General features: G+C 38.1%; 1 long non-coding RNA gene across 1 annotated transcript; it reads left to right on the top strand.

Moving 5' to 3' along the window:
• The first annotated feature begins 301 nt into the window (after positions 1-301).
• Positions 302-26,853, top strand: LOC109267827 (uncharacterized). Its single transcript, XR_002080299.2, has 4 exons — positions 302-819; positions 3,120-3,272; positions 21,872-21,919; positions 23,247-26,853. It is a non-coding gene; the product is annotated as an uncharacterized LOC109267827 (long non-coding RNA).
• The last annotated feature ends 301 nt before the right edge of the window (positions 26,854-27,154 follow it).

Below are 27,154 nucleotides of genomic sequence, written 5' to 3'. Positions count from 1 at the left end.
TGAGAGAAAAGGGAAGATAAGAACTGGAAAGAAAAATGAGAGGGAAATATGTGGCTAGAATAACAGGAAGAGGACCCAGCGACACTGAATGTTGATCACAATCTTTGTTAGTTCTAGAATTAACTTTATCTTACCTGTTACTCTGTATACTTTGTTGGATTCAAAGTACATGTTTCACTGGATGGAAAGTTCCTGTTTACTTATTCTTTCTGACCTAATTTTAAAAGGCTATTTAACCATTTTGGTAAGTTTCTTATAGCTGATATACCTCTGAGCTGAGGTGAGGAATGGGAGGAAGGGGTGTCATGGTGGCTTCTTAAATCCAGTTCATGTGGAAGGACTGAGAGGGGAAGTCTTCTCTAGCATTGAATCAAACAGAACCCTCTTAGCAGGAGCAAAATAGGTGATGTTGCAATGAAAGGATTCACCTTTCAACCTCATGTTTGATATGGTTTTGGGAAAAGAACAGCATTCTGTCCAAAAGTCAAGTCAAAAGCTTCTCCACACATTGATTTCCCAATCCAGGACTGGTAATATCAAATAAAACAAAGGCCCTTTCCCCAAATGAAGGCATTAGTAAATATGTCTTTGCTCTCCTGGGAATTCTGTTCTCTCACAACATCTTTCTGAATAATCACTTTCCATCGAGAGGTGAGTTTAATCTTTCCATTGAACTATATGGTGATGGAAGAGGCCAGTGGTTCCAAGGGCAGAAGAGAAGTCTGGTACTACCCTTGGGCATGGGAGAAACATTAGGATCAAGAGCACAGCTACTGGAGCCAGACTGCCTGATCTGAATTTCATTCTGCTACCAGCTATGTAAGTTACATAACCTTTCTGTGCTTTATATGTGAAAGAGGGATAAAATAGTTTTATTTCTAGGAATAAATAAGTTAATACAGGTGATGCACTTAAAACAGTGACTTAATCAGGCATTTAATAGGTCCTAGATATTAGAGGATATAAGAAAAGAAATATTCATTTTCTAAATTCAGAGTTTATTTTGGTAATTTTTTTTCATTTTAATGATGACTAGTGGCTTCCAGAATCTTGTAATGATAGAACTGAAAGGAATGTTTATTTTACAGATCTGCAAAAAAGCCCAGAGTTGAGCTCTCTAAGGCCACATAGCTACCTAATGGCACATTCAAGTCTTAAAACCAGACTTCCTGATTCTAGACCATTCCCCACTGTACCATACTCCTTCCCTAGAGGAGGATGTCCAGGACCAAGAAAGTTCTATCAGAACAATAATTATAATCAGAACTACAGTACCTCCCCCAAGGACTCCCATGTCACTCCAAAGACAATCTTAAGCCGACTCATTCATTCATTTGTTCATTCATTTACTCACTCAGCACTGAGTTAGGCTACCCACAGAAGGTACAGAAAAGTAAAATATAGATGTTGTCCTTAAAGGACTTCAATTGAAATTGGGGCAATAAGGTAGGCAGAAATTAAAGTGATACAATAATGTAGTTATTTCTCTAAGGTGAAAAGTATTGGAAAGGTTAGGCATCTTTTGCTGTCTAACCAATCACATGTTCAATAAGAAGTTTCTGATAGGGTCAGTAAATTTACGAATGACTAAAATAAATGAAGCCAAGTAGATCTCCTATGAGTTGGACTGTGCTTAATGTTTGCTGTAGCTATAGGTGTCAGAGGCTTCAAATTTCTGTCGTGTCTGTTTTTGTCTCCCTGTTATCCGGGGATTCCCTACCTCTTCCTTAGACAGAGTCAGTGGTTTGTGGTGGTGAGGTGTTGGGAAAGGGAAGCGCTCTGTAATTGTATGGTAAATCTCAGTGCTTTAGTGTGCCTGGGTCCTTGGGATGTGACGTTCATAAGTGCTTCTTAGAATCCCCCCATCCTGTAAGTAAGAAAGGAAGGGTCCAGGGGGATGGAGTCAGTGGAGTGTACTTCTTCCAGGTAGCATAAATCTGGTTAAATCATTCCCCTGGAGAATAGGACTTTGTTATGGAAGAGATTCTGACTTTATTTCAAAAAAAAAAAAAAAAAAAAAAAAAAAAGAAAAGAAAAAAGAAAATTTCTTTGTTGCCTGTCAGAGCTATGAGGTTATCTTTCTTGGCTCTTCACCATGAGAACCTGGTGGGGTCTGAGAAGTAAAGCCCATGAAAGCAAGAGAGACCCCTAAGAGCGCTGACTCCAAGAGTCTATTTCTCTCATACTAGCCTACACTCAGCTCTAGTGATTTGTCAAAATTAGCATGAAAGTGTTCCTATCAAAGTATGGCTCCAGTGCTCCAGGTAAGCAGATCTCAGTAACTCTCTGGATTCCATTCTATGTCCAGTTTTCTGGGTGGCTCTTTGCCATGCAACCTCAGCTCCCTCACGAGTCCAAGAAAAAGTTATTAATTTTTAGTTTGTTCAGTTGTTTTTCTTTGTAAAAGATTGGGAGTGCTGACAACATCTACATGTATGGCTGAACCCTGAAGGTCCAACTTGATTAGTTTTTTGCATTTGCATATGCAAATGCCGGCACCATTTATTGGAGAAACAGTTCTTTCCCCATTAAATCTTTTGGCATTCTTGTCAAAAACCATTTGACCATACATTTGAGATTTTATTTCTGGACTTTCAATTCTGCTCCCAATCTTTATGTCTACTCTCATTCCGGGACGACACTTTATTGTTTGCAGTAACACTGTAGTAAGTTTTGAAATTGGGAAGTGTATCCTCCAAACCCACTATTCTTTTTAAAGATTGTTTTGGTTATTGCATTTCCATATGGATTTTAGGGTCATCTTGTAATTTTCTGAAAGAATCCAGCTGGAATTTTGAAATAGACTGCATTGAATCGAGATCATTGGGGAGTTTTGTTATCTTAATAGTACTGTCTTCCAGTTCTTAAATATCAGATGTCTTTCCATTTATTTTAATATCTTTCAATGATATTTTATAATTTTAGGTGTACAAATGTTATACTTTATACTGTATTAAATGTATTCCTAAATATTTTATTCTTTTAATACTACTATAAATGGGATTGTTTTCCAAATTTCATTTTTGGATTGTGCATTGCTCATGTATAGAAATAAAATAATTAATTTTTTATTTTAATCATTTGAGTATAGTTAATATACAACCTTATATTAATTTCAGGTGTATAACATAGTGATTCAACAGCTCTAAACATTATGCTCTGCTCACCACAAGTGTAGCTACCATCTGTCACCATACAATGCTATTACAATATCATTGACTGTATCTCCTGTGCTGTGCCTTTTATTCCCATGACTTATCAATTTCATAACTGTAAGTCTGTCCTAGTCCCCTTCACCCATTTTGCTCATCCCCTTTCCCTCTGGGCAACCAATTCTCTGTATTTAGAGGTCAAATTCTGCCTTTTTGTTTGTTTTTTCATTTGTTTTGTTTTTTAGATTCTACATATGAGTGAAATAATATGGTATTTGTCTTTCTCTGTCTGACTTATTTCACTTAGCATAATATCCTCTAGGTCAATCTATGTTGTCTCAAATGGCAAGATCTCATCCTTTTTTTATGACTGTGTAATAGTCCATTGTATATGTGTGTGGGTATGTATGTATATACGTGTTTATGTATGCCACATCTTCTTTATCTGTTTATCTGTTGATGGACACTTAGGTTGCTTCCATATCTTGGCTATTGTAAATAATGCTGCAATGAAATAGGGGTGCATATATCTTTTCAAATCAGTGTTTTCATTTCTTTGGGTAAGTACTCTGTAATAGAATTATTGGATCATATATTATTTTTATTTTTATTTTTATTTTTATTTTTATTTTTATTTTTTTGAGGAACCTCCACACTGTTTCCACAGTAGCTGTACCACTTTAGATTCCCACCAACAGTCCACAAGAGTTCCTTTTTTTCCACATCCTCACCAACACTTACTATTTCTTGTCTTTTTTATTTTAGCCATTCTAACAGGTATAAGGTGCTATCTCTAAGTTGATTTTTTTAAATGTTTATTTTTGAGAGAGAGAGAGCACAATAGGGGGAGGAGCACAGAGAGAGGGTGACTGATGATCTGAGGTGGGCTCCATGCTGACAACAGACAGACTGATGTGGGACTTGAGTTCACAAACTGCGAGATCAAGACATGAACCAAAGCCGGTGGCTTAACAAATTGAGCCACCCAGGCACCCCTCTAAATTGATTTTTGTATGTTGATCTTGTGTCCTGCAACCTTGATGACCTTGTTTATTAGCTCTTATGATTTTGGAGTGTTTATTTTAAGGTGGTCAGTTAAAGCTTCTCTACGGTCCAGTGAAATTGGGATTTAAAATACCTACAATATTTACCCATTAGAACCATTGTTATACTAAGAAAGCACAATCTTTTTTTTTAACATTTTATTTTTTTTTAAGAGAGACAGAGAGAAAGAGAGAGAGAGCAGGGGAGGGCATAGAGAGAGGGAGACACAGAATTTGAAGCAGGCTTCAGGCTCAGAGCTGTCAGCACAGAGCCCCATGTGGGGCTCAAACTCACAAACTGTGAGATCATGACCTGAGCTGAAGTCAGACGCTTTACCAACTGAGCCACCCAGGTGCCCCAGAAAGCACAATCTTAATAAGATGGTGATGATAAGATAAACAGTAGCTAGAAAAGTCATGTGGTCCAGATGATTCGTTTTTATTATGGGCCTAACTAACATGAGCATGTTTATAGGCTGAAGAGAAGGAACAAGTGGGAAGAAAGAGATTGATATTTGAGCAAAAAGAAAATGGCTGGGGTGCCTGGGTGGCTTGGTCAGTCAAGCATCTGACTTTTGATTTCAGCTCAGGTCATGATCTCATGGTTGTGGGGTTGAGCCCCGCATCAGGCTCTGTGCTGAGAGCATGGAGCCTGTTTGGGATTCTCTCTCTCTCTTTCTCTGTCCCTTTCCCACTTGCGTGATATCTCTCTCTCTCTCTCTCTCTCTCTCCCTCTCAAAATAAATAAAGAAACTTAAAAAAAAAGAAGATGGCCGATAAAGTGTCAAAGGAGTCAGAAGGGGGTGAGTTAAGTGTAGGCACTGACTTTAGATACCTTAAGGTTTACCTTATGTTCTTAGACGTTGAGAAAGGAGTCAAGGGTACAGATATGAATGAGAATGTGAGCTCGAATGTACATTAAAACTGCTGACTAAAAGCAAGAAGGTGATGGAGAGTAAGCTTGATGATTTCAATTTCTCCATGACATAGGAGCCTTGGTGATCTGCTGAGGGGAGGAGTTTTGGGGAGAATGGCAAAAGTTTGGAATAATTGTTGGGGAGGTTGAAGAGCAGTCTGACCAAGAGCAAACCAAAGGGTTAATAGGTGTTGCTAAGGGACATGTGCATATATAAAGAGACATAGAAGTAATAATGCTGCATCAATCTTGGGCTAGAGATTTACCGTACAGTTGCTGTAGCAGGGAAAGTATATTAACAAAAAAGTGTTAAAGATGCTGGTAAAGAATAATGGAGACAACTAGTCATGTTATCACAGACTAGGTTGGCAAGGGAGCTTTAGAAGGTCCCCATAGAGTGTGAAAAAATTGTGGCGTTAAAGAACTGGAGGTCCTTACAGTCAAAAAGTAGGTTTAGTGGAAATAAAGGTACAAGGAAAGTAAGTAGAAAGATAAGATGTTAAGACCCATAGTAGAATAATGGACTTCAGAATTTCTGATGTGGTACAGCTAGTAAGATTCCAGATGTGACTTGGCCAATTATAATAGAAGTGACAGCCACTGGAATTGTGGAGGTCCAAGTCCGTGTTTCTGGATGGCTCATTTACGTGAACCTTGATATCACCCAGAATTATGATAGTAACTGGGGTAGAGAGAAAGATCCAGGTCCTGTCATTGTCAATTAATGAAGAGCGGTAACTGGGAAGTTGGTAGATGTCATTAACAAAGTGAGGCAGAGGTTGGTATACCTGAATGACCCAACCTCATAGATTCACATTTACCCAACATACCTGAGGGGATACAACATTCCCATTAAAAAGAGTGACACACTCTGGAATGGTTCTTAAGGTGAGGGAACATCATAAGAGAATGTTTGGGGGTGACATAGGGGGATAGTCCATATCTATGCTAGAAAAACTTAGTTTGATAACTCTGATTATACCCCATTAAAAAGTGTTAATTTCCACTGTCCCTCTCTTCCTAGCGAGAACTGCTCTTTTACGGATGGGTACAGAAATTCAGGGAGAGTTCCTGAGGAGCATGTAGCTTTTATCCCATCCATACTCCTGCTTGCTACTGAAGACTATATAAAGACATGAATCTAGATTGCTGACAGATCTTTTCAAGGAAAAATGCACATAATTTTCATAATTACACTCAACTTGATACAAAAGAGCCTAAATTCATATATTCGCTTTTTATAACTGAGATGTTACTTATAGTGAAGTGAACAGATCTTAACTGTTGGTGAATTTCTACAAATGCATAAGCCCTCAAGCTATAGAATATTTTCATTACACCAGAAAGTTCTCTGGTGACCTTTCCCGCTCAATTCCTGCCCTTCTTGAGGCAACTGTAATCCTGATTTCTAGCATCAAAGGTTAGTTTTGCCTGTTTTAGGACTTTATATTAATGGAAACACAGCAGGTACTCTTTGGTGTCTTTTTTTTTTTTCTGCTGAGACTAGCAAGGTTTAAAGTTAGAATTTGGGGATTAAAGGAAGTCATTTTAATGGAAAATTCTCATTAGTACTAAGGTGGCTAAATTCAGACCAGAACAAAGGCAGGTGTGTGAAAGATCTCTGGTGTGTTTCCACCTCCTGTATAGTTTGCCAAGAAAGGCTAAGACAAATTTTAGTTAAGCATTACAGGAACTATCCTGTGGCCAAAGCCCAGTAGGCTTTGTGGCCCCATCACCTGAACTCCCCATTCCTGAACTCTTTATTGTCTCTGAAATGTATCAGAGGAAACAGTTCCTTTCTGTACCTTCTGAGAGGGATAATAAACCTGCTATGTGCTTGGTAGGATGGTACTGTTCCTGCCTCAGGGCATAAAAAGAAAACCCTAGAATATATTCTCCAATGTAAAAATGAAATCCCAGCTTAAACATGGTATCCTGGAATAGATTTCTTAACATCTGTTTTAATAGAAACCAAAGTCTGAGCAAGTATCTTTCCCTTCCTTAAAACTGTGCTTATGTACGTGGTGATGCTATGGATGAAATGTTTGTGTCCCCTCCAAATTCAGCTGTTGGAGCTCTAACCCCCAGTGGGGTGATATTTAGAGGTGAGGCCTTTTGGAGGTAAGTAGGTTGGATGAGATCATGAGAGTGGGGTCCTCATGATGAGATTAGTTCATTTATGAGAAGAGACCCAGAGAGAAGTCTTTCTCCCACTCTCTCCCTCTCCCTCTCTTCTTCATCTCTCTCTATATCTCTCCCTCAATATTTCTCCCTCCTCCCTTCTGTCTCTCAGTATACTGCCCCTGCCCGCCATCTTCCTCCCTCTCTCCTTCCCAAGAGAAGACTTAGAGTGAAGTTATCTTCTTGGCATCTTGATCTTGGACTTCCAGTCTCCAGAACTTTGAGAAATCCATTTCTATTGTTTAAGCCACCCAGTCTGTGGTATTGTGTTCTGGCAGCCCACGCTGATTAAGATAGGAGGTAAAATTTATTAAGCACTAACTACGTGTGGGACCCTCTGTCACATGTAATCTTTGAAACAAAACTAGGAGGTAGGTACTAGTATCTCCATTTTGCCAGGAAGGAAGATAAAGCTCAGCATCACACAGCTGGTAAGTGATGACAGATATCATCGAATCACCCTCTGCTCCAAGGAAGTTGTGCCCATTTATTTTCTCACTACAACCCTCATACACTTACTAATCTTCATAAATAACCCCAACCCTTTAAGAAATTCCTGATGGGTCTGTCTCACCATAAGGTCTTGATATCATTGCTTCCTTTTTTGAGCTAATGGTTGAGAATGGTGACAGCTTCTGCAACCAATGAAATATTGGCTTTGATGCTTCCGTATCAGCATATACTCATCTACAGGAGGATTCTTAAGGAAACAGAAGGGGGCTGGGTACTTGTACAGACAGGCAATGGTGCCTTGGCAAGGGAAGGCACCATGGGCAACATTTAGGGAGGCAGCTGGAGGGAGGGATATTCTGGTTTTGTCTTGTCTCAATTGCCACATTATTCTAAGGGGGTCTTGGATCAGAGATGAGATTAGGGGAGCTGAGACTGCTTTGGGATTGAGTGGTATGTCCCTAATACAACATACATTTTGACTGAAGTCTGCTTACTAGGTGAGGAACTTAGGAGCAGAGTCCCACAAAATAGGGGCCTCAAAACACAAAACAAATAAAAATACAACTGAAGGAATACACAAGGATGTATCATCTCTTCCCTATTGCTTTCTCAATATGGAAAGTAGTGGCATTGGCCTGAGTCAGTAGGATAATGTCATGATGGTGAAGGCCGTCTTGGATGGGTAGCCTTTACTAAGATAGGTACATATCAGTGTTACACAGCTGGGAAGAGGCTGAACTAGTATTTGAACCTAGTTTCTTTCTCTCCCTTTCAGATTTATTGAGTTATAATTGACATAAAATTGTAACGTATTTAAAGTGTACACTGTGATGATTTGACATATGTATATACATTTTAAAAAGATTTCTCCCATCTAGTTAATTAGCACATCCATCACCTCACATATTTTTATGTGTAATATATATTGTAATGTTATGTACATATTTTATACATATATATACATATATATACACGTATGTATGGTGAGAATACTTAAGTTCTACCCTCTTAGCAAATTTTAATCATAAAACAAATATATAGTGTTACTAACTATAGTCACTGTGTTATACATTAGATCCTTACTCATTTTATAGCTGAAAGTTTGTACCCGTTTACCAGCCTCTCCCTATTCCTTCCCCCCACCCCTGCTCACTCCCATTCCTGGCAACCGCTTTTCTACTTTATGTTTCTATGAGTTTGGTTTTCTTTTTAGCTTCCACATATAAGTGATGCCATGTGGTATTTGTCTTTCTGTGTCTAACTTAATTCACTTAGCATTATGCCATTCATGTTGCTGTAAATGGCAGAATTTCCTTCTTTCTCATGGCTGAATAATACTCCCTTGAATATATAGCCTATATCTTCTTTATCCATCTGTTGATGAACACTTAGGTTGTTTCCATATCTTTGCTATTGTGAATAATGCTGCCATGAACATGAGAATGCACCTATCTCTTATATTTCCTTTTTTCATTTCCTTTGGATATGTACCCTGAAGTAGGATTGCTGGATCATATAGTAATTCTATTTTTAATTTTTTGAGGACTCTCCATGCTGTTATCCACAGTAGCTGTGCCAATTTATATTCCTACAAATGGTGTTAAATGTTTCCCTTCTCCCCACATCCTTGCCAATGCTTGTTAGCTCTTTTCGTTTTGAGGAGAGCCATTCCAACAGGTGTGAGGTGATTTATTGTGGCTTTAATTTGTATTTACCCAATGATGAGTGATGTTGAGCACCTTTTCATGTATCTGTTGGCCATTTGTATGTCTTCTTTGGAAAAATATTCATTTCTGCCTATTTTAAAATCGAAGTGTTTGTTTTTTGCTATTGAGTTGTGTGATTTCTTTATATATTTTGAATATTAACACTTTGTCATATATATGATTTACAAATTGCCTTTTTAGTTTTAGTTTAAAAATTTTTTTTTAATGTTTATTTATTTTTGCAAGAATGGCAGAGAGTGTGAGCAGGGGAAGGGCAGAGAGAGGGAGACACAGAATCTGAAGCAGGCTCCAGGCTCTGAGCTGTCAGCACAGAGCCCAATGCAGGGCTCGAACTCACATACTGTGAGATCATGACCTGAGCTGAGGTCGGACGCTTAATCGACTGAGCCACCCAGGTGCCCCTGCCTTTTTAGTTTTTGATTATTTCTTTTGCTGTGCAGAAGCTTTTTCATTTGGTGTAGTGCCAGTTGCTTGTTTTTGCCTTTGTTACCTTTGCTTTTGGTGTCAAATCCGAAAGATCGCTGCCAAGATTAACGTCAAGGAGCTTACCACTGATGTTTTCTTCTAGGAGTTTTATGGTTTCAGATCTTAAATTTAAGACCTTAATCCATTTTGAGTTGGTTTTTGTAGATGGTACAAGATAGGGATCCAGTATCATTCTTTTGCATGAGGTTGTCCAGTTTTTTCAATTACCATTTGTTGAAGAGACTATCCCTTCCTTACTGTATATCTTGGCTCCTTTGTTGTAAATTAACATTTTTTAAAAAGTTTATTTATTTCTGAGAGAGACAGAGCATGAGTGGGGGAGGGGCAGAGAGCCAGGGAGACACAGAATCTGAAGCAGGCTCCAGGCTCTGAGCTGTCAGCACAGAGCCCGATGCGGGGCTCGAACTCACAAACTGTGAGATGAAGTATCATCTCTTCCCATGACCTGAGCTGAAGTTGGACACTTAACCTACTGAGTCACCCAGGTGCCCCTCCTTTGTTGTAAATTAAATGACCTTACTGGAGATAGGAGTTTATTTTTGGATTCTTTGTTCTGTTGATCTATGTGCCCATTTTCATGCCAATACTATCCTATTTTGATTACTATAGCTTCATAATATATTTTGAAACTAGGAAATATGAAGCTGAATCTGGTTTCTTTCATTATAATAACTATATTCTTTTTACTATGTAATTTTTCCGCTTTACCCTAAGGGGTTTCCTACTGCCCTGTTACATTGGCCCCAGTAGGTATATAGGTAATTTTCTTAATTTCCCACAGCACAGCTGGGAAATATTTTTTAAAACAGTTGATTTATTCAGATTTTCTATTCCGTCTTAGGTCAAATTTAATCACTTGTATTACAGGAAATATATTCATTTCTTCTAGGTTTTCCAGCGGATTAGTATAAAATTGTTATATTCTTGTAATTTCCTTCTATCTTTTACATATGTAAAACTCATTCCTAATTTTTTTTGTGGCTTCTCTTTTTCCCTTGATTAATCTTGTGAAAGGTTTTTATTATATTCAATTAACAATGAAAAAGAAAAAATAGGGGGAGTTTGGGGAGTTGACAAATGCCACCTATTTGATAAATATTTTTTATGAACTCTCTGCCATGCACTGATCCTAGTTAAATGCTGCTGATAGGTGGGGTGACCATATGCCCCAATCTATGCCTATTTCAGGTATAAAAATTAACAGAACTCCCTTTTACTCTCAACAGTAATTTGGGCCAAATTAAAGTTGACATGTACAGTGGTGGCTTTAAGATAAATTTTGGTGGAGTTTTGAAGATGGAACCCTGGTTGGAAGGACTTACAAAAATGGAGGCGAACATCTGGAGACCATAAGAGATGATTATTTTGAAGAGTTTTGCTATAGGAAAGGGAAGAAATGAGGTAGGAGGCAGAGGAAATGGAGTTGTTTGCTATTTTACCTGTTTCTGCCTTTATTATTTTTATTTCTTCTTTATACTTTCTATGGGCTTATTTGAGTTGTTTATTTCCTAGCCTCTTAGATTAATGTGTAATGCATGGGAAGCCATATATATCTTTCCATGAACAAAACATATAGGTTCTGATATGGGGTGCTTTCATTTTCATTAATTTCTAAATTATATGAAATTTCAACGTTGACATTTTCTTTAAGCAATGAATTATTTAGAAGTGACTTAAAATATCTAGATGCCTGGATTCAATTTAAAAAAAATTCTAGTTTCAGGGCACCTGGGTGGCTCAGTCAGTTCAGCATCTGACTCTTGATTTCAGCTCAGGTCATGATTTCGTGGCTTGTGAGTATGACCCTCATTTCAGGTTCTGTGCTGACAGTGCATGGAGCCTGCTTGGTATTCTGTCTCCCTCTTTCTCTGCCCCTCTCCTGCTTGCTCTCTATATCTCTTTCAAAATAAATAAAAATAAACTTAAAAAAAATTTTTTTTCTAGTTTTAATACACTATTTTCAATTAAGTGGTCTATATATCTCTATGTATCTTCTTTGTTTAAAAGTTTTTAACGTTTATTTATTTTTGAGAGAGAGAGGGAATGAGTGTGAGCAGGGGAGGGGCAGAGAGAGAGACCAAAACACAGAATCTGAAGCAGGTTCCAGGCTCCAGCTGTCAGCACAGAGCCCAACGTGGGGCTTGAACTCAAGAACTGTGAGATCATGACCTGAGCAGAAGTTGGATGCTTAACCGACTGAGCCACTCAGGCGCCCCTCTATATGTCTTTTTTAAAAAAAATTATTGTAATTTCCTTTCTGACCTTCTATAGGACCAATTTTTATAAATTTTAACTGAGTAAAATGAACAAATTGTGTATTCTCTATTGAGTATGAGTTCTATGCCTATCTATTAGCATCAATTTGTTAACTATATTATTTAAGTCCTCTGTATTGTTACTCACGGTACATCGTAGTGGGAGACTTTAACAGACCTCTCAGATGTGGATTTGCTAATTTCCTTTTGTGATTTTACCAATTTTTCATGTACTCCAAAACCATGTTAGGAGCATTTAAGTTCATGATTATTAGATCTTCATGGTGAATTATTTAAAATGTGAAATATCCTCTTTTAAACTTGTAATCTTTTTGACTTTCGATTCTGTTGTGTGTGATGCTGATGCTGCTCTTAGCAACTTTCTGTTCGTGGTTGCCAGGAATATGTTTTCAAGCCTAGAGTAATCACAGTTTTGGCTTTTCCTGGCAAGCTGCATGTGGCTGGATTCATAAAATCCAGCCGATTTTACCTTTTATAAAACAGACTAATCCAGTTCATATGTATCATTATTTTGGATGTATTTAGACTTATTCCTGCCATGTCATTTTGTGTTGCAGTTTAACATCCTTTCTCTCATTTCCGCTTCAGCCTTTCCATGGATGGCTGGGATTTCCCTTGTTCCTCTTTTCATTTACTGGTTTGAAAACCATACACATTTTATTTTTATGCTTCTAAGAGGTTACACTTAAATTTTTATCATTATGTTTAAATTTATATTTTTCTAACAGCGTGAGGCTGCTCACTACCTACTAACTTTTTTTTAAATTATTTTTTTTAACTTTTCACTTGTTTTATTTTTTATTTTTTAAAATTTACTTCCAAATTAGTTAGCATAGAGTGCAACAATGATTCCAGGAGTAGATTCCTTAGTGCCCCTTACCCATTTAACCCATCACCCCTCCCACAACCCCTCTAGCAACCCTCAGTTTGTTCTCCATATTTATGAGTCTCTTCTGTTTTGTCCCCCTCCTTGTTTTTATATTATTTTTGTTTCCCTTCCCTTATGTTCATCTGTTTGTCTCTTAAAGTCCTCATATGAGTGAAGTCATATGATTTTTGTTTTTCTTTGACTGACTAATTTCACTTAGCATAATACCCTCCAGTTTCATCCACGTAGTTGCAAATGGCAAGATTTCATTCTTTTTGGTTGCCGAGTAATACTCCATCGTATATATATATATATATATACCACATCTTCTTTGTCCATTCATCCATCAATGGACATTTGGGCTCTTTCCATACTTTGGCTATTGTAGATAGTGCTGCCGTAAACATGGGGGTGCATGTGTTCCTTCGAAACAGCACACCTGTATCCCTGGATAAATGCCTAGTAGGACAATTGCTGGGTTGTAGGATAGTTCTATTTTTAGTTTTCTAAGGAACCTCCATAATGTTTTCCAGAGTGGCTGCACCAGCTTGCATTCCCATACCTACTAATAACTTTTGACAAATCTTCTGATACTTTTATTTTCCTGAATTCTTCATTAGCATCCCTGCCTCCATCTTCTATATCCCATGTTGACATAATCTGAATTTTGACACCAGAATTTTGTTTTTAAAAAATAATTTTAGGGGAACCTGGGTCGCTCAGCCAGTTAAGCATCCATCCGACTCTTGATTTCGGCTTAGGTCATAATCACAGGGTCGTGGGATTGAGCCCTATGTTGGGATCCACGCTGAACATGGAGCCTGCTTGGGATTCTCTCTCCTTCTCTCTCTCTGACCTTCCCCCGGCAAATAAATTAATTAAAAAATTAAAAAAAATTTATAATTATGTCTCATAGAAAAAGTAGTTGTATTATTTTCCTGCAACTACTACAGCTCGTTGTTAAATCTTGGATTCATTTTCCTGTAGAGTCTCTAATAGTTCTCTTAGCTTTCAGACAGGATCTATTGAGTTATTAAAACTCTGACTTCCTGGGTATTTGAAAAAAATCTTATATTGTTCTCACATTTGATTAATATTATGTATGAATATAGAAATTTAGATTTGAACTTCTTTTCTTTCAGTGAAGATATTATCGAATGTCTTTTCTTCATCCAATACTGTTGATGAAACACCTAATGTCAAATCTGATGAGAATGACTGTGAATAGTCGCTTTATCACCCTCTCTGGAAGCTTCGGCAACTTCTCTTCACCCTCGTAGCTATCCTCATAGCTTAGAATGTTGGCTAATATTCTGAATTGTCACTACCTTTGTAATTGGCTTTTGTGTGTGTGTGCGTTTATTTTAATCCTGCTCTATATTTGAAGGACCATTTCAATCTGAAGATTTATGCTTCTTCAACTGTAAGAAGAAATTCCATTATTTTTTTTAGATTTTATCTCTCTTTTATCCTCATTATTCTCTATTAGATAGATGCTATGACATACAGAACTTTCCTCCATATATCTTCAAGTTTTCAACTTTTCTTCACCTTGTGCTTCATTCCAGATATCTCATTTCCTTCTCAGCTGGGTCCAGTCTTCTAATCCTATCTACTGAATTTTTTATTTCAGTAATTACATTTTTTTTATTTCTAAGGTTTATGTTTGGTTTGTTTTACACCAGACTGTTCCTGATTGTCACTTCTTCTTATCACTCTATTAATTTTTCATGATCGTAATTCTTCTGTTGGCTTGTTATCTATTTTTCATGGTGGCTTCATGTCAGATGTTGGTGATTTTGGCTATGGGCTCATCTTTGTGGTTTGGATACCCTGTTGGAGTCTTTATACTTCTAGTCCCATGGCCAGCCATCAGGGAGGTATTGGGGTAGCTACTGAGGTTTGTGCTCCATAATGTTTTCTGTGAGAATAGGAGAAAGGCTGCGTGTGTGCTGGGTAGGATATCTTAGAAGCCAATATTCTGGGCTTAGTCATTCCATCTGGGCATTTTCAGGCTCTACTCTCCTTGAGCATGGCCCCTGCCCAAGAATAGGCCTGAATGGATGCGGAGGAGGACAGCAGGCTGTACCAGGCACAACCAGTGTGGGTACCCAACTCCTTTCCCTGTCATTTGCATTGAATGCCTCCTCTCGGAGCCTGGCTTCCACCACCTGGAGGCATGAGATAGGCTTGGTGATGCCCCTATCTTCTGTGGCATACTTTCCAAAAAGCTTCAGAACAAATTCCAGGCTGCTGTTATCTTCTTCAAACTAATCTGGTGTATTTTTAGACCCTCAGGAATTTTTCATAATTTTGATTAGCTAAAAATTTCTCTTTGAATTTACAGAGTAAGGTATGTATTCTCATACTCAAAAAAGAAATGTAAGGCTTAGAGTAGAAATATAGAGAGCATTGGGGAAGGAGAGAACATCGCTGTCTGCAATTAGTTTCCTATCTGGAAGGCAAAGCTTCCACTTTTACTTTGGGTTATTTGCCTTTTTCTCATCTATACTAGAGACAGTAAGCAATTGTCACTTATATTGTAAATATTTGTTACAAATGCCTTTTAATTTTGCTTATGGTCACTTCTGAGATACAGAAATTTTATGTTTTTATGAGGACAAACCTGTCCATTTTTTACTCTAAGATTTCTGGATGTTGTGTAATGCTCAGGAGGCCTTCCTAATACATAATTGAAACCTATTTTTATTATAGTGCCTTTTAATATTTCATGGTTCAATCTTTTGTGATTAGATATTTCATGTTTAGGTATGGATTCATCAGGGTTTTAATTTTGTGTTTCGTGTGAGATTTGATGTGTGTCCCATTCCCTCTTTTCTAAGATGAAAGCTTTTATTGCTAATTTCCTTCCTTGCTCCGTTACCTTGTTTTAGGTGGGTGGGTGTGCAGGGGCAGTTAACATTTTTTAGTGCATAGGTCATCAAACCATAATGAACCAAACTGGTATTTGATGGATGGACTGTGCAACACTCAGAGTTCTTGAACTTTGAGATGAATGTAGTACCTGCCTGGAATTTGGGGAGGAGACGAGTGTGAAGAAATGTAGGTACATGAAGCCAGAGAAGCTGACTGTGGCAGAGAGCACCAACCACTGAAATGATTTTCCGGTTTTCCCCTTGGACACATAGCTAGAGTTCATCTCCCTGCCCCCCTCTCTACATAACCAGGTGACTACTGTTCTCTCCAGTAACAGTGTGAACAGTCTTCATGCCAAGCCCATAAAAACCTCTCACTTGTACTCCTTTTTGAAGCCTGGATATATAGGTGATGAGGTTCTAGGAGATAGGGTCACAAGATGAAAGGATTTTAAATACGGACAAGGCCGTGTGGAGGAGAGTTGCCTCCTGGCCAGAAACATTCTCCTTGGACTAATACTGAAGTGAGAAATAAGCTTCTTTGGTGTCTGCCCAAATAAGACAGGGGATTTAAGTTTCTGGAAGATATGCTGTATTGAGTTAGGGAAGTTTCCTTCCATTTTTGACTTACTGTTGTTTTTTTGTTTTTTTTTTAATTTTTTTTTTTTTTACATTTTTATTTTATTTTTGAGAAACAGAGTGAGACAAAGCGTGAGTGAGGGAGGGGCAGAGAGAGAAGGAGACAGAATCTGAAGCAGGCTCCAGGCTCTGAGCAAGCAGTCAGCACAGAGCCTGATGCGGGGCTTGAACCCACAAACTGTGAGATCATGACCTGAGCCGAAGTCGGATGCTCAACCGACTGAGCCACCCAGGCGCCCCGACTTACTGTTGTTTTAATCAGTAGAGGGTACTGATTTATTTTATTTCTTATTTTTATTTTTTTTAACATTTATTCATTTTTTTTTTTTGAGAGATAGAGACACTGTGAGTGGGGGAGGGGCAGAGAGGGGGAAACACAGAATCCGAAGCAGGCTCCAGGCTCCGAGCTGTCACCACAGAGCCTGATGTGGGGCTTGAACTCACAGATGGCGAGATCATGACCTGAGCTGAAGTTGGATGCTTAACTGACTGAGCCACCCAGGTGCCCCTTATTTTATTTTATTTTTTTAAGGTTTATTTATTTTTGAGAGAGAGAGAGAGAGAGAGAGAGAGAGAGAGAGAGAGAGATAGATTGGAGGGGTAGAGAGAGAGGGAGATACAGAATCTGAAGCAGGCTCCAGGCTCCAGGCTGTCAGCACAGAGCCGGATGCTGGGCTCGAACTCATGGACCACAAGATCATGACCTGAGCCAAAGTTGTATGCCTACCCGACTAAGCCACCCAGGCACCCCTGTTGTTTTATTTAAAAAAATCTGACAACTACTTAACTCTAGAGAAAAAACTGATGGTTACTTCAGAGTATCATAGAAATATTATTATGCTTAAATCCCCCAGTGTAATAAATTATAATTATTTTGTTGAGTTTTGATTTAACAATGTCACCATTTTCTAATTTATTTATATTTGCTTTTATTTTTATGAATTCCTTCCTTCTACTTGGTTTTATTTTGTTTTCTTTTTCTAATATCTTGAGTGCTGTTAATTTTTTGTTTGTTTAATTAGAAAGGTATTCAGGGGTAAGAAGTTTCCTATATTCCATGAGTACTGATTCATAATATTCTTTTATTATTTGCTAACTGGTGTGTTAATTCTTAAAGTTCTCCATTAAATGATTTCTGTAATAAACACTGAAATTGTGTGCCTTATGCCAGTCACTGACCAGCAGGATTTTGGAGTGTTCTGGGCCATACTTTACTTTTTGTAACTTATATCAGGGTAATGAATGAGGAGGCAAAGCAATCCCACATTCCTCTATAATATGTTTGGTATTTTTGAGGTAGGGTTTTACCCATGCAAGTCTCTTTATAGGTAATCTATTTCTTTTTCAGTATTAATTGGAAAAATGTACATATTGAACAATAGCTGTATTAAAACTTTTGAATTCTAAAATAATAAAAAATATGAAAGCCTTAAGCTATGAAAATTGTATATTTCTGTCCTTAAATATTTTAATGCCTATAGGTGAAAATTAAGTATCTTATTAATATGACATGGTGATTTAGGTTTCTTTATTATGTTTATCTTTAGAATAAGTTGCTGGATGGAAACTTAGTATGACCATAAAGTAACCTTTACATGATTTGCTATGGGGATTTAAAGATGCATTTTCTTCTGTCCCCTCTGATCACCTCCTTATTAAAATCAAAGTAACATCTTTTTATGCATAGTGAATTTGTTCCTTAGGGAACTATCAAGTATCATCTTTGGTCTATATTACTGCACTTTAGAATATGGACTCCAGTGCTAACATTTATCAGCTCTGTGACATTTGGCGACTTTCTTATTCTCTCTGTGCTTCCGTTTCCTCAGATGTAAAGTGGGGATAACCAGGGTCTCTGCCTCATAGGATTTTCCCAAGGGTTAAGAGTTCAAAATTTAAAGTTCTTAGAATAGTCCTGGGGATGATGTTAGTTCTATGTACATTAGCTATTTTTATTATAATCTAGAAGCAATCACAGCTAGCTTCTCTAAAAACTTTTTTTTTTTTTGCTAATATTCTCATTATTAAACTGCCCTTTAAGTTGTTTTTTTTTTTTTTTTTTTTTTTTTTTACGTTTATTTATTTTTGAGACAGGGAGAGACAGAGCATGAACTGGGGAGGGTCAGAGAGAGGGAGACACAGAATCTGAAACAGGCTCCAGGCTCTGAGCTGTCAGCACAGAGCCCCATGCGGGGCTTGAACTCACGGACCGTGAGATCACGACCTGAGCCGAAGTCGGCCGCTTAACCGACTGAGCCACCCAGGCGCCCCAAACTGCCCTTTAAGTTTAAGGGAAATTATATAAACTGTCACAATCTTATCACAAACCCAGGATTTAGGTATTGTTATGCTATATGAGAAGCTAAGAGTGTGAAATAATTTTGAGGTTCACATGGTAAAACGTGACAGAATTGGGATTTGAACTTATGTCTGTCACTGAAGTCCACACGCTTCGCATTATAACACTCAGCCTGATGTGACCACTCTCTATAAAATCCAGCACCATAAACTTTTCCTGTCATTACCAAACCAGAGCTTCATCTTTTTTGGTACGCCAAAAAGTTTGTACTTATAGCACCAAGGTAGTATGTCTGTAGTTCTTTTAAGACAGTAGATAGCCCAGCACTGTTGACCTGGAGTAGTGCTCACACTAGCTCTGCCTGATGAAGGACATTCACTCTTTAGAACCACAGAGAGGAGAATGCAGACATTAATGGTTTACTGCTGCTTATCTTAGTTAACCCCAGATAATTTGTCAATCAATACCTAGCCTTTTGATTTTCTCTATGTCATAACTCTCCCAGCCCCTGGTTTCAAATGGGTGTTGAAGATTGCCTGTCTCTAACTCTCTGGGCAGTCTCTTGGCATGAAGGCACTACACAATATCACACGGGTTCCTGGAGTTCATGTAGGAACAGGAGGATAATGGGTGCTTTCTGAGGGAGAGATAGGAGAGGTAGTTGCTGGGAAAATGCATCCTAGGCCTGAAAATAATTAAGGCTTTGATTGTGGCCATTCAAAAACCTATGCCCAGACTATGTCGGTACCTCCATGATGAAGCCAGCATTCTCTGGCCCTTCTGATCCCACATGCTCACTAGTGTCTCCTTCCACCTCTCAGAGCAGCCTCCCATTACACCATTACACAGTGCTGCCCATTGGACTGGATTGTGTTATGCATTGTCCAGTCTCTCCAACAAAATAGTATCCCCCATATCCTCTGCCAAGTGGGGACCATGTAGTGACCATTATCTTCTTTTTTTTCATTATGCTAAAATATACATACCGTAAAACTTAACCTTTTAACCATTTTTCAGTATACGGTTCAGTGGCATTAAGTACATTTACACTACTACGCAACTAATCACCACCATCCATCCCAAGAACTTGTTCGTTATCCCAGAATGAAACTCTGTACGCTTTAAACGACAACTCCCCAGGATCCCCCTCCCCCATCCCTGCAGTCAGCATTCTACTTTCGGTTTCCATTAGTTTGACTACACATATGCAAGTGGCGCCAGTCATGCGATCTTTGTCCTTTTGTGTCTGCCTTCTTTCACTTTGCATAATGTCTTTGGGGTTCACCCATGTTGTAGCATGTGCCAGGACTTCCTTTTTAAGGGTAAATAATATTCCATTATGTGTATACACTGTAATTTGCTTGTCCATTCATCCATGGTGGACATTTGGGTTTTTTTCCCACTTTTGACGATGGGGAATAACACTGCTATAAATGTTTGTGTGCAAGTAAGTGTCCGTTGAACCCTTGCACTCAGTTCTTTGGGGGTATATGACCAGTAGCAGAAGTGTTCAATCATATGGTAATTCTGTGTTTAATTTTTTTGAGGAGGCTCTATGCTATTTTCCACGATGTGGCACCATTTTACATCCTTACCAGCAAAACACAGGCTTCTTTCTGATATCTCTACATCCTCCCAACATTATTTTACCATTATTCTGATTTAATCCTCATGACAGGTGAATGACAATTACTCTATCTGGAATCTTTATTGTACTTCACAATTTGTTTTTGCATATATGAGCCTTTGAACCTTTATAATAATCTTTGGTGTAAGTATTATATCTATATAATTATATATAAGTCATATATAATTATATAAATATATATAATTTCTATATAATTATATAGAAATTGATGTTTGGAGGTGTTTCAAGATCACCCAAGGTCACAAAACTAATATGTGGAAAAGTAAAAAATATGAACTTTCTATTCCTGATTCTTTTTATTATTTGGAGAATTAAACAGACAATACTCTGTTCACTGAAATCAAAGCAAAAGGAAAACTCACACATTGAGAAAATATTCCCAAAAAGGATACCTACTATTCTCCCATATGTCCTAAGGTATTAAAGAAAATAAATGGCTTAAATAAGCGGCAGAAAGGATTTAGGTTAGATATTAACTGGGTGGCTTATGTTGGTGAGACTTTGAAAAAGATTACCAAAAGATACTTTGAGATAATTAAAGTCCTGAAAAATGCTATGCGCATTGGATTCCATCCCAGTATGTGCCTGAGGGTGCAGGAAGTGATTCAGTGAATCCTTGTTAATTATTTGAAAGCAGGGGGATAAACTGGCTGTCTTCACATAGTTTCTTTGAGTGAATTCTCTGATTCTACAGCAAAGATTCTACCGAATGCATTTGTACTACTCAGGAGTGGTGTTCTTTGGTGTTTGGGGATAGATCTTTGTTTTCTTGACCCCTTCATCCTTGCTCTCTGGAGAATGCAGGCTCCCTCACTCAATTCCATTTCAGAACCTTCATTCATTCAGTCCTCTGGGGAGAAGTCTGATATGACCTGACTCACCTGGAGTCTTGAGCTACTACTGGGGCAGTTAACTTTCTACACCAGTGTTGGTTTGGTTTCACTCTGCTCCCCAGGGAGATTTGAAGAAGATGAAATTTTTGCCCTGAGATTAAAGGGGACAGTTTCAGTGGGTTTATGGCTTGTCAGTGTTGTAGGATAAAGAAGAGACAAGGTAGCTGGTTTAAGACAGTAAATAGCCTAGCTTTTCCAACGGGCCAGCACTGTTGACATGGAGTAGTAATTACACTGCTCCTTGCCTGATGCAGGACATTTAGTCTTTAGAACCACGGAGCAGAGAATCCAGAGCAGGTGAGAGTTGCTGGTGATGACCCCATGCAACCAACTCTGTTACTGTGCAGATGAAAAAGCAGAAAGATGAAAAGATGAAAAAGGAGAGGTGTCAATTATTTTTCTTTTACATTTCAGAGTTGGAAATTGAAGAATGCAATGGAAAGCAACAAGAAAAAGGCAAGGGTGTGTACCCATCAATCCCAGATGTAGGGAGACATTCCTTCTGAGTAGCTGTGCCTTCAGATGCCCCATAGGGTCTGCAGAGTTTACAGAACAATTTAAGAACACTTGAGACCAAATATAATCTCAATAAACGCACGCAATTAAGGCCAACAGAACCTGGCTTAGTACTTAGCTTATCCTCCTTGTCACCTTCAAGGCCCAGATAACTTCACATAATGTTAGGAAACAACCTCCTTGATCTGCCTCTTTACCTCTGAGAGCAGTTGGCAGCTTCTGTAGGGATCCCTGATCAGTGCAAGATCAACACAAATCCATGAACCTCAATCACTCTGTTTTCACCCACTCTAGATTGCTTTCTCTCTAATTTAATTGCTTGAATTTCAGTGTCTGTGATAAGAACTCAGGGGTAATATCACACACCTCTGGAATCTCTCTACCGATTATGGGCTGTGCCCTGCAAGTAAGGATAGCAGGATTTGGCCAGTTATGAATACAGGGTTCTCTCGGCACTGCCAGGATCTTTATAGAGAATGTCATGCTGTGCACACTCCCCTGAAGCTGGCTCGATTTCACAATTTTTCACACCTATTGTGATGTAACCCTATCTCGAACAAGGTCCCTGTCCAAGTATGCTTTGATGTTTTATGTAATAAGTTGCAGAATTCAGGATTTAAACATCAAAAGTAGAAATCCACAATTTTCTTTTTTATTCTGTAAGATTTAGCATGTTCATTTTTCTTTAATCACAACAGAGCATGGTGAGCAAAATGTATTGTGGTGGATTATGAAAATATTTTTCTTTTTCCCTATATTGTACACCTGAAACTAATATTATACTGTATGTTAACTAACGGGAATTTAAATAAAAACTTAAAAAAAATTTATACAATGAAAATTTATTGTATTTATGAATCAGATCCATGTTTTAAAGAATCTTTCCAGGTGTAGTGGGGGTTATGGGACCTCTGAGGGGTTTTGTGACATTGGATCTTAGTCATTCCATCACTTCGATGATGAAGTGAAACACTATGACTTCCAGGTTGTTGGCTACATTGAGGTTTTATGGCTGTATGAAAGGCCTAAATTCGTCATCATTTAACATGGATCTGTAGAGCCTGGGGGATGATTCTGATACTAGCTTTATTGTTTCAAAACCTGGGATTTGGAGCTGGAATGTGCCAAGAAATCTCTACTTGAGTTAAAGGGAAAGCAGGTGGTCCTTCAGGAGGGGAGGGGGCGTGTGTGTTATGAACTCCCTTGTGGTTTCTGCTTCTTGGGTATTTTCCTCAGTGTGACTCACTAAAATGCTCTTTGTTCTTTGTTCCAGAGTCAGAGACATCCCTGCCACGCGGCACAGAGATTTATAACTCTGAGCAAAGGTTTCAACAAATACTATTTCTTTACTCCAAAGTCCATCTATGTGTGCTTCCTGAAATAAAGAACAGAGCATTTCTGTCTTCTGGTCTCTAATCCCAGGAGCCTTAGCAGCAGAGGCTGGGGGAGTTCCAAAAGGTCTTCTTATAACTCTGGAGATAATGACTGGCTCAAACAAGCTGGCGCCGTGTGGGGACACCCATAGACTTTATTTATCTCTCTCTGTCTCTTTTTTTTTTCAGGCTGACATAGTGTCTGCACTGACATACCCAGTCCAGAAAAAAGAAACTGTGTCTGTTATAACTTTTACTTAAGTGGTATAAGTGGAAAGATGATAATGCAAAGATTTGTTGAAAACACACTTCTTATCCAGACAATCCATTGTAATGTTTCAATTAAAAAGTTCTACTCACAGAGATTTAAAAAAAAAAAAAAAAAGAAGAAGGACAAGATCTGGGATTAAGTTTAACGACCTGGAACATGCAAAGAACATAATAGAATTTCTGATTCGGTATCTGGGATGTGGGTATATGATTTGAGATATAAATGAGACTCGTTGATGGCTATTATTACCCTGCCCCCACCACATCCCCTCCCATGAAGATAGGCAACAGGGAAGGTGCTTAAATTCTTTCAGGGCCTATGGTTGTCACTGAGCAATTTACTTCTTTGGTATCTCACATACAGATGGCTGGTATAACACACAAAGCTCACCTGGGTGCCAGACTGGGGAAGTGTAGTTCAAGTATCTCCAATCCATGTGACAATGTTATCTGAAAAACATGTGACTTGAAGCCAGTGTAATGACACTAAACCCACTCTAGTGCACATTTTTGTATAAGGCATCCATTTTGGAGCCCAGACCCAATGCTAGTAGAACTCAGTATTACATTACAGTCTGATTTAGCACAAGGTCTGGCGGCAGAGTCCAGGTATGGTAATCTTGGAATTACCTAATCTGGGAAGGAGCCAACTGGCCTATGGAATACCTGAAAATGAAACACTGTCTACCAGAGATGGGGAAGTATATCCACCTTCGAAACTGTTAAGACACTCTTGAAAACTGAAAACCACACAAATGCCAACAATGTCTTGGTTCCTGTGAAGTTCACTGTCTAGTAATAAAAGGAGATAAAAAATACCCATCTTAAATAATTTAAGTGGTATACTAAGGGTATATCCAGGGCACTGTCAGAACACAGAAGAGGGACAACACTTATCCAGCCAGACAATGAGGACCAGGGAAGGTTGCCACTATATCTAGTTATAAGAAGTTCGGAGTACAGTTAATGCATCTTGTCTTGAAGGTGACACTTGTCCTCCAAATAACTCAGACTCTTCCCAGAACCATTCCAAAGGACTTAGCTCTTCCCATAAATGCTCTATGTATTTATTCATCTCCATCCTCAGTGAATGGAAGAAAGGTCAGAAATGTGTCACTGCTTTGTAACCTAAGGTCTTCTGCCTTGTCTACTGAATGAGTTACTGAATTAATATTCCTCCCTACACAAATTTTTCTTTAAAAAGTCTGTCCTTTCCTGCCTTGCAGTCTGAGCCCCTACTTCTCTGTACATAATTCTTCACAGATCTCTATCTAACCACTTAGACAAACTGTTTAACTTCATTTGACATTATTTTTTCTGGAAGAGTAAAGCAAAATTGCCTTAGATAGATTTTTTTTGGTTTTACATCATGAAAAATTTTACCCCACTTGCTATTTGCTGTTTTCCTTTTCCCATCTTCTGCATTCTTCCAGGAGGCCTCCTGAATAGTCCATGCTTAAGCTAAAGAAGACTGACAGTTATTTTCAGTACCAAGTCTCACCTAATAACGAAAAACCTAGGCACATTTTCATTTCCTGTAAAGTTAGCTGAGTCAGGTGAGCTGAAAAATCAGAGAACGGGCTCTATCTGGGGCTTCCGGGAAAACTCAAGGCCCTAAAAGTGAATGTTCTCTTCTAATTGCCTGACAGAGCTATTTAACATCCATGACTTAGCGTTTTACATCCTGGACAGGGTCTGACCAGCCTGACTTAACGACAAAGTTAGTTTTGAAAACCTCTTATTCATTTGTCTTTTCTCATTGGCAATGTCCATGAGTCCATTATTCCTACGGACTAGAGAGGAACTCAGGAATTACAAGGATGGGCCCTTTTGGTTAGTGGCTGGCTAGGATTTTGTAGTGTATCTTCTGAATGCATTCACTGTCCTACAGTGGGTCTCAGGGTGTGGAATGATTTGTTATTGAGTAAGGGCCATGCTTAAAGTTTTCCAGCCCGTGTTTGGATGCAATGCAGGGTCACTTCAATTACCTTGGAAATGAGAGTGCTGGTAACCAGTGTAGAGACTATTTTGGAATAAGATAATAACATCTAAAGCCACTTCCAGTTTGATAATAAATATCATGTACTGATTGATATGATGGTGCAGATTTTCTTGTTAGATCTGCTTATGGAGTGAATTACACCAACAGAGGTTTTAACAACATTGTTGAAATACAATTCCCATACCATGCAATTCACCCAATTAAAGTGTATAATTCAATAGATTTAGTATAATCACAGAATTGTATAGTCATCACCACAATCTAATTTTAAAAAATTTTCGTCACACCAAAAAGAAACCCCATAATCATTAGCTATAACCAACCAATGTCCTCATTTCACGCCAGCCCTAGATAACTGCTAAACTACTTTCTGTATCTATAGATTCGTCTGTTACAGACATTTCATATAAGTGGAATCATATAGTATGTGGTCTTCTGTGACTGGCTTATTTAATTTAGCATAATGTTTTTAAGGTTCATCCTGTTGTAGAATATATCAGGGCTTCATTCCTTGTTATTGCCAGATAATATTCCATTGATGCATATACATTTGTTTATTCATTCATCGTTTGTTAGACATTTGGATTGTTTCCACTTTTTGGCCATTATGAATAATGCAGCTAGGCAGTGTTGTTTACAAAAGCCAATACATGAAAACAATCTGACTGCTCATGGACAGATGAATGGGTAATGAAGATGTGGTAAATCTACAATGTAATCTTATTCAGCCATAAAAAAGGAAATCCTGTCATTTGCAACAACTGGGATGAACCAAGGACATTATGCTAAGTAAAATAAGTCAGACAGAGAAAAATAAATACTGTATGATCTCAGATACACGTGGAATCTGAAAAAGCAAAAAACAAACTCATAGGAAAAGGAAAGATTTGTTGGTTACCAGAGGTGGAAGGGGGATCGAAAGAAGGTCAAAAGGTACAAACTTCCAGTTATAAGATAAGTAAGTACTAGGGATGTAATGTACAACATGATGACTATCATTAACACTAATGTATAGTATATATGGAAGTGGTTAAGAGAATAAATGCTGAGTTCCCATCACAAGGAAAACACTTTTTTCTTTCTCATGTTCTTTTTTTTTGTGATTATATGAGACAATGAATGTTAACTAAGCTTATAATGGTAACCATTTAACCACATATGTAAGTCAAATCATTGTACTCTATACCTTAAACTTATACAGTTCTGTATGTCAGTTATATCTCAATAAAACTGGAAAAAAAAACAAAGCAGCTATAACACTCATGTTCAAGTGCTTGCATGGACATACACGTCTTCATCTCTTTTGGGTATACATCTAGGAGTGGAATTGCTGGGTCATATGGTAACTCTATGTTTAACCTGCTAAGAACTGAGAACACCAGACAGCAATGGGAATTTTTCCTAAGAAAATGTTAAGGACTGATAATAAAAGGAGATCAAGTTTGGGACTGAAGGGGGCTATCTCACCAGACTGCTTTAAGTCTCATAATACATATATGAAAGGTAGTAACAGAAAATATTACATAGACAATACTT

This window comes from Panthera pardus, unplaced genomic scaffold, assembly GCF_024362965.1.
Source record: "Panthera pardus isolate Hobbes unplaced genomic scaffold, ASM2436296v1 HiC_scaffold_26, whole genome shotgun sequence".
NCBI lineage: Eukaryota > Metazoa > Chordata > Mammalia > Carnivora > Felidae > Panthera > Panthera pardus.
This window is presented reverse-complemented; position numbering and strand designations above follow the sequence as displayed.